We start from the raw sequence: 9,370 nt of genomic DNA on the forward strand, positions 1-9,370 counted from the left end.
CATGATAGCCCCGCAACATCATCACAATTGTACCACACGTTGAAACGCACAGCCCAGGAATTTAAGAGCACAGTTTAAATCGACTCACAGCGTTTTTCAACCTTAATTAACTTTTTGACTCACATGAAAATGTTTTTTAAATTCGAGCACTCCTTGGAGAATTATGAGCACGCTGGGCACAAATCGCATATATGGCAACCTGGATTTTATTTATCACACCCAGCGATAAAGCACACAACGAGAACCACTCGTTTTTGCATAGATAACAAAACGCCTTTTGATAGAATACCATGTTTAGATACGAAATCTGAAGGGTGGCCCCTCATTTCATTTAATGTTCACTTTCAGATATCCCCTGACGAAGTGCATGATGATGCACGAAATGCATTGGGAATAATCTCTCTGTAAGAAGTCGCTTTTACCACAGCAGAACAAATGTGAAAAGCTTGACAAATTTCAAAATACTAAGGAAATTCATGAATTGAATGAATAAATTAATACATGATTCTTTTACCTTGGATGATCTGCAAATTATTTTTGGAATACTACTTTGAATAATAATTAACCACATCACTGCGTTCCCATGCTGCGCCCAGAGGGTCATCCTTTGAGTTCAAGGGATGCTTTTTTCAAGTTATAGCCTAACACTCCATGGTCTAGTGAGTGAAACCTCAGTGGCACGCTACAAATCCTATCTTTTTCCCTCAATTCAACCGCTTGTGCACAAACATCACAGTACTAATCTCCCTGCCCTATAATGAACTAGGGCCTTATAGGATAGGTCATGCCAATCATAGGGGTACCCTAATCCATAGTGCACCCTAGTGTATGTAGGTCTTTCACAGTATCTTTAAGTGTCTCTTTCAGAATAGCACTGGCCCTGTGCCTGTTCAGGCAGAGGCCAGGGTCAGTCAGAGTCAGGTACCACCAGTACCAGTCAGCAAAAGGTTGGGGAGGGCACAGGATGGCTTTGCAACACTAAAGAAGCACAAACTCAGAATGTAAAACATAACACCATGGTTGGGGGTTCTCTTTTGAATAATCAGAATTGATTTCTATCCTAATTAACTCATTTTCCAACTTTAGGATAAGGAAAGACTGGGGAAAAATCATAATGTTCTAATCTATACCTTGAAGTTTTCATGCAGCTCTTTGATGACGGTTATAAGCTCACTGTTCAATGTTAGGATTTTAACGTATAAACTGCAATTACTAAAATAATGTCTCAGACAAAAGCAGTAACTCACTGACCAATTTACATGATATGCATTTTGTGATCTGCGTGCTACACATTCTTTGCAGCAGGCATATTAACCCACTGTGGCTACCTTACCATGAGTCAAAACTTCCACTAGACAAACCTCCGATCTCTCTCAATAAAGAACATTAATCAGCAAAGTTATCTTCACATTTTTATTGTTGCCAGAAAATTGCTGGAGACCAGGAATGCAGCAGCAGGTACTTTTCAAATCATAATGCACTTGCAAACACGACGCCTCCACCCTAAGTCAGCGACCTATGTTTGCTTGGTGCAGCAAGATTCATATACATGGTTCTTTAACATTTGGTCTGATTACTATATGAATGTAAATAACAATAAAGCATAAATGAAAATTGTTACAACATGCCTGCTTTTCTCAATATTTCACTTCGAAAGTATGCGATTGTATTTAACGGGCAGTGATTTGTATGGGGTCACTGGAAAGTCCGCAAGGTTGTCCCTGTCCCCCCAGAATTTTTGTGTCTCCTACGCCCCTGCCCCCGGGAGTATCTCTATGCTTCACACTGGTTATCATGGGATAGCACTGCCATCGCTGGGCTATGAAGAGGAGGGGAACCCAGGAGACAAACCTTGACAAGCACACTGCTTAGAAACCGCAGAGGCCACATCCAAGACTCTACTGCCACCTGCTGGGCACACCGTATTTTAACAAAACACTGAACATTCCGCATCATTGAATGACAATTACACTGCACTGTGCAAAGCTCACAACGAACTAACACTGGCCTCGTATTTTAGGTAGACGACAGGGGAAGCGCGAACAAACATGTCGTCTAGAGCTGTTTGACCTGAAGGTCCCCGAACATATAGAATCAAGGTATATATTTTATATGTGGGTTGGAACGTACACAGGGACAGGCAAACTGTTGGACCACACGTCTAAACTGTACCACCAGCAGCTAAGCCACAAGGGCGGCCAACCCCAGATGGAAACGCGAAGATGATTTCATGTTTTATGTCATTTGTTGTAAATGTAAAAATACCAATAAAAATGTTTTAAATATATATATATATCCTTTGCTTCTTTGCTGTCCAAACGAGAGAGTTTATCGTATCCCCTCGTTTTCTCCGTTCACACCCTCATTTTCCCCTCTCACAGGTATTATGCCGACAGGACGGGGATACAGGAAAGGAGCTCTGACCCGACGTGGTTCAGGCAGGGCTTTAAGTGTGATGAAAATACAGGGGAGGTGAGGGGGAAGGGGGTCTCTAAGGGGCGTGGCATATGTAATTAATTGCGTGGCTTAAAAACACCTAAGCTAAAAACCTGTGCTTAGCATAGTGTGCCGCCAGACTGGTACTTTGCTCTTTCTGTCATTGCCTCCAGATATATAATCCAACAAGTAATATTACATCTACAAGCCAGGACTATTGGTTTTGCCAATGTTTGTTAGTTGCATAAGATAAATAAGCAGCAGCAATGGTATCTTTGTATACGTAGGTAAAATGCTTCAGTTTTGAAATGATGAGACTGTGAAAGACCTACACGAGTCTCTTTGACCTTACATCAAAGGCAGTGGAGGGTGGCACTCCTGCAGTTAAGGGTTTACTTCACCCTGAGGGTGAGGGCAAAAATAGAGGGTCTAATAGGGAGCCGTCTCAGCACCTGCTTTTTAGAACTGTTGAGCACCGGTAGGACCCGGCCCACTTAAAGCCTTGACTTTAGAGTAATTAAAAAAGGCCTAGCAGTGGTTTAGGGGGGGTCAGCCGTGCTCCAGCCTTGAAGCAGAACATACATTCGGGACCTACGGTAAACTGCAGCACTGATGTTGGGTGTTTTTTCCTTGTGCTGGACTCCCTAATAGTGGCCAGACCTCCTCGGACAATGTCTGACACCAGTCCACACCGTGAGAAATACAGGGATCACTTCAGATGAGAAGCGTTCTCTCTCCACAGATACTGAGAAATTACCCGGCTTCTGTTATCTAAAAAAACATTATTAAAGGAACTTCTCCCCTTTATTCCAAAGTCAGCGCTTTCTGCTATTATACAAGCATAGGTTGGCGCTAGGTTGGACTATGGCTCGCGCTCTTGCTTGGCCTTCTAAAATACGCACCTAACAGCAGGGCCGGCGCTAGGCATGGGCAGCACTCCAGCCCACAAACATGCAGGCAGGGCCGGTGCAGGTAAGAGCGGTGGGGGGTGGGGGGGGGGGGGGGGGGGGGGAAGTCCGCAGACAACGTAATAGAGAAAAAAAATATATTAAAATCACTTACCTTGCGCTCACCGCATCGCCAAGTCATCGATGCGGCTAACACAAGGTAAGTGGTTTTATTTATTTATTTATTTTCCCTATTCCATTGTCTGCCGACTCCCCCACCCTGCCCTGCCACGCCCCACTGCTCTTACCTGCACCGGCCACGACTGCCAACATGGGACCCACAGCGGTGCACCACAGCCAAGCCAAAGGGCCTAGGGATGCCACCTTTCAAAGAGAAAAATACCGGCAATTTCTTTTGTTTCAATACTCTACATAGGCCCAAAATCGTAGGTATTCAGGTGTAACGACATTTCTGCTTTTGTTTACTTTAATTGCCAGTCTGGGATCCTCAGCAGCAACATTTTAAAGTGCTTTCGATTCATATTTGCTATTTAAAGTATGTATGAATAATAAATAAAAATAATGGTTTTTGGTGATTTTGCCTATTAGGTACCGCAGGTGCCAGTAGAAAACCGGCCAGGTGGCAACCCTAGCCAGGCTCACCAGTCCTCTTGTGCCCCTTGCTCATCTAACTGAAAGCAAGGTGTCTCATTGCAGTTGTGCCCAGGCCTCACTGCTATGATGTAGCAAGGCGGAGTCCGGGGGGAGGCTCCTACGGTCTCAGATGAAGGTTTGTCCTGCAATCAGATCTCCTGCCCTGCTGCCCACACAGAGGCACCACAGGATGTAATTGTCCAGCAGTTTAGCTTCTCCACAGGTTTAACCCTCTCAGATGCTCTTAGAGCTGCATAAGAGGCGCTTGTATGTGGCTGAAACACGTGAGTCGTCTGCACCAAGCAGCTTCTGGAGCAGGGTCATCTATTGAGATGCTAACAGCACCGAATGTGGTGGGCTCCGGGGGAAGCAGAGTCGCAGACTAGTCTTCCCCCGGGGTCTTTCTCGCAGGGGGGACAGGCTGGGGTCAGGGGGTGGGGTTTGGGGGTGGGTATAAGAATACAGGGAAGGAAGGTGGCTTCCTCATCCTGCATTCTGGCACCATCGGGAGGGTCAAGTTTAGGAAAGGTTTAGTAAGGGTTTAGCCTAATGAGTTAGTGTATAGGGTGCAGGCAAGCGGCGGTTTCAGCGGAGCCACTGGTCGGTGGTGTCTGGTGTCGGCGAGCGGTGAGTCGCGCGATGGCAGTCGTATCTGATGAGCTCTCGGGGGCTGCTGGGGCCGCAAGGCAGGCCTAATACTGTTGGGAGGGGGAGGGGGGTGTGGGCCCCTACCAGTGCCGGTTGGCTCAGGAGACGCAGGGATGCAGGCAGGAGGCCTGGTGGAGGGGGCCAGGCCCACAGGGGGTGAGACGCTGCAGCAGGTGCCTGCATTGGGTACAGTTGAGCTGGGAGGTGCAGAGGGGCAATGAGAGGACGCTCCCATTGACCTCTCTCATGGTTCTTGTGTGAGCACCCACACACAGGGGGAGGTGCTGTTAAAGGTCAGGGGGAGCCTGTCCGGGTGGGGAGGCAACCAGGCAGCCTTTTAGTGGGGTGGGCCCATGGGGCCAAGTGCAGGGTGCGGGGCCCTGGGGGATTGCCCACCCCTCCTCCCGCAGTGGGAGGCCATGCCAGTGGAGGAAAGGATCAGGGAGCAGTGCCTCCTTATCCAGGAGATGGAGGCACGCTGGGCAGAAATGAATGCTGCCAGGGGTGGGGAGGTCTGGGACAAGATGGCAGTGGGGCCCCCCTACACCAACCTCTGAGGAAGAGAGGTGGGTGGAGCAGGAGGAGAGGGACAGAGAAGACAGGGGCAAGTGGGAGTGGGCACGAGATGATGGGGGGGCCACCGTCTAGGTTAGGGACAGCCAGGACGGCTCTGAGGCCCGATGGTGCCGGGGCCCGCCCAGGTTGGAGCTACCTGGGGGGTAGGGGGGATCCAAGCCAGCAAAGGTCGGCAGAGGGTGGGGTTGCATGGCGGGACACAATACGGCCTCTGGACGCCGGCTTGAAGCAGCAGGGGGTCTGCGGCGGCCTTTCCTCTAGTGCAGGAGTGGGCAACAGCGTCGTGTGTGGCAGGTGGCAGCGGTATTAGTGCGAAAAAGAATAAAGGTGTGAAAAGAGCAGTGAGGGAGGTGTTGTGGACACCTGTTGAAGTGGAGCCTGAAGTGGAACTGGATTATGACACAGAGAGTGATGAGCTGGAAGACGGGGAGGTGAGGGATGACGAAGACAGGACAGTAGGGGCAAAGAGCAACAGCAGGATTGGTGTTTTGCATGAAGCAAAACCAACGAAGGCCAAGGCCAAGGCGGAGACCACCAAGGAGGGCAGCACCAGAGGAAAGGCGGGAGAGACACAGACGGCCTTGACAGGTGAGGGGCATGGTGGGCGGCTTGGGACGGGAGTCCTAAAGGGGGGTGGAAGAAGGCCTGCCGGTCGGTGGGGGTGGGAGACAGGTCTGTGAGGGATTCCATAGTGTCACCACAGGGAGGAGCAGATGGGGGTGCCAAGGGGAACGGGGTGGGCAAGAAGGTGGCAGTGGCGGGAGTACAGACAGACAAGACGGACGGGTCAGATGACAAAGGGGGAAAGGGCGAAGACAAACATCCCCAAAAACTGCCATATATGGGACTGGCGATGCCACTTGGGTCACATTTGTCGGATAAGACTAGGAGTAGAATATGGTAACAGGAATATGTGGATGTGTTTAAGCTATTGTACAGAGAAATACAAGCAAAGGAGGGCTCTAAGGAGGAAGAATGGGAACTTACGAGACGACCCAGGAACCCGATGAACATGGAAAATTTGACATCGGCCTTTCTCATTTACGCAAGTATTTATTTCGAGAAACATCTGAACAGGGCCATAGCACTACTGAAGTACATGGATATCATTAGGAAAGCCCAGATGCATTTTGGGGGTTTTCCCTGGCTGAGTTACGATGAAGAATTCCGGGCTAGGATTAGCGTGAACCCTGATAAGCGATGGGGGGAAGTGGATCAGGAACTGTGGATACTGTGGATGTCTTCCACGCAATCCTCAGTGTCTACTCACACAGCCAGCAGCTTGCCCGTCACGTACCGGTCCTTTCTGCCGCATCCCACCCATCGAGGGAGGGGAGGAACTACTGCCAGTCCAGGGAGTGCGGGCCACCAGCCAAACCAGGTAGCAGCAACACGGGAGCGTGTTTGAGTTACAACAGGGGTTATTGTTCCCGTTACCCCTGTAAGTTCAAGCATGAGTGTTCAAGTGCAGGGGACGACATGGGGACATACCCAATGCTTTACCTTGGCCATGCCTTCAGAACAGTGGCGGTCCACGATTGGAAGGGGACAGACTGGGAAGAAGGGCACCTACACCAGGTAAGGTGGAGGCGATGGGCCCTTGGCTCTCGCATTACCCCGACACGGAGTCGGCGTTGAAGATTCAGTGGGGTTTCACTGAGGGCTTTCGGGTGTGAGGAGATGGGTAGACAACTTGAAATCAGTCAAAGAATTGCCGGGGTGGTGGCGGCCAAGCTGAAGAAGGAGGTGGACGAAGGCAGGATAGCGGGCCCGTTTGTCGACTAGCCTGTGGACGTCTTGATCATTTCCCCACTGGGAGTGGTGCCTAAAAAGGAGAAAGGTGAGTTTTGCATGATACATCACCTCTCGTGGCCTGAAGGGCAGTCTGTTAATGTTTTTATCGCTGAAGCAGACTCAAGAGTGCTCTATGCCTCTGTGGATGACGCTGTCGCCTAGTGTGTGAGTCGGGGCGGAAATGGCGAAGTGCGACGTAAAATCGGCCTTCCGCCTGCTGCCCATTCACCCTGCGGACTTCTCCCTCCTGGGGATGCAATTTGCAGGTGCCATCTACGTGGACAAGGTGCTGCCCATGGGGTGTGCGATTTCCTGTGTGTTTTTTGAGATGTTCAGCACATTCCTTCAATGGGCTTTTACACAGATCAGCGGGCATCAGGAAGTCTCTCACTACCTGGATGACTTTCTCTTTCTGGGCAAGGTATGTTCAGGGGACTGCGGCAGGGCACTGTCACAGTTTCAAGAGATGACACAATGCTTTGGAATCCCTTTCGGGCCTGAGAAAACGGCTGGTCCCAGCTGTAGACTGAAATTCTTGGGAATTGAACTGGACCCTGTTCAGTGGATAGCTCGGCTCCCTAATGCAAAGGTGGCAGAAATACAGGCGTGCCTGTTGTGGGCGATTGGGGAAAAGAGGATCGCATTGAGGGCAATGCAGGTACTGTTGGGTATCCTGAACTTCGCGTGCAGGGAGGTGAGGGCGGGACGGACGTTCTGCAGACGGCTCGGCCTGGTCATGTCGGGTGCAGTCTTACCACACCACAGAGTTCGGATCTCCATGGGGGTCTGGGCGGATCTGAGAACGTGGCTGACTTTCTTGCCTGATTTCGATGGGGTGTCACTGGACTTTGTGGAGGAGAAAATGGTTTGGCAAGTGCAAATGTATTCCGATGCAGCTGGGGCAGCGGGCTTTGGGGTCTTCTGGGATGGTAGGTGGTGTGCAGAGGACTGGCAGGCCCATTGGGTGAAGCCAGGGGGAAGCATTGCGTGTATTGAGTTTTTTCCCCTGGTGGTAGCGCTGGAGGTGTGGGGTTCTGAATTCCAGAATCGGTCTGTACTGTTTCATCTGGATAACATGACTGTGGTTGAGTTGGTCAACTAGCAGAGAGCAAGGGATTTGAGAGTGCTGCGTTTGTTGCGAAGCTTTATGCTGAAATGTCTGAGATTGAATGTGGTGTTTCGAGCAAAGCATGTCCCAGGGGCAAATAATGACATTGCGGATGCTTTGTCTCATTCACAGTGGCGGCGGTTCCGGCGATTGGCACATGGAACAGACCAGTGTAAGACCAAGCTGCCGGACGCCATCTGGGCCTGGGGGTAGTGAGGGTGATAGGCCTAGTGGAGAAGTCTATAGCTGACACCACGAGACGGACCTACAGATTGGCCTGGCGGAGTTTGGATCCTTTATGGGCTGGTGTGGGGAGACGTTGGCCGGAGACCACTCAACTATGTAACAAGGAGTGTTACAGTTTGTCTTACATTATATGGACAAAGGTCTGTCTTCCGCGAAGATTGAAGGGAAGTTGGCAGGAGTGTCTTTCTATTGCGGTTTGTTTTTTTGGTTTGATCCCACAATGGATGTGATCATTGGTAGGGTACTCAGAGGTAGGGGCAGAGAGAGGGGGGGTGGGGAGGAAAGGGGTGTTAAGGGAGGCGATTACGTTTAACTTGTTGGTCAGACTAGTTGAGGCGTTACCTCTATGTTATTATGACTGTTTTGAGGTTGTGGTTTTTCGTTTATGTATGGTGTGGATGTTTTTTGGGGCGTTCAGGGTGTCTGAGCTGTTGGGTACGAAAAGGGTAGGTGGGAGGAGATATGAGAAGTTTAGGTTGGATGAGGGTCACCTGGGGATTTGGTTGGGGCAGTCCAAGACGGATCAGTTGGGCGAGGAAAATGGCTTTGGCTGAGCAAGAGTGGTTGCGGGGGAGTGTGTCCGGTGGCTGAATGGCGGAGGTTTCTACAGGCGATGCGGGCTCCAAGTGGGGAGATCTGTCATGTGTCTGGGGCACGGGTGACAGCGGCACAACTATTGGTGGTTTTGCGCATGGCCTTGCGACGGTTAGGGATGAATCCGGCAGGTTTTGGGACTCACTCTTTCCGTATTGGGGCGGCGGCAGCGAGTCTGGGTTGGTCCTGGGATGGGATTCGGCAGATTGGGCGATTGAAATCTAGGTGCTGCGAGCACTATGTGCATAAATAAGGGGACTTACATTGGGTATTGCCTGACGGGGGGTGATGGGGGTTTCAGGAAGTGTGATACTAATGCATTTTTCTCGCCGTAGGTTGCGTGGGGGGCCAAGACGGTCATGTGGATCGTTGGTCACTCGTTTGTGCATTGGCCTCCAAATATGAGAAGCAACAGGTGTACGGCCGT

Source organism: Lissotriton vulgaris, chromosome 8 (assembly GCF_964263255.1).
Source record: "Lissotriton vulgaris chromosome 8, aLisVul1.2, whole genome shotgun sequence".
Classification (NCBI taxonomy): Eukaryota; Metazoa; Chordata; class Amphibia; order Caudata; family Salamandridae; genus Lissotriton; species Lissotriton vulgaris.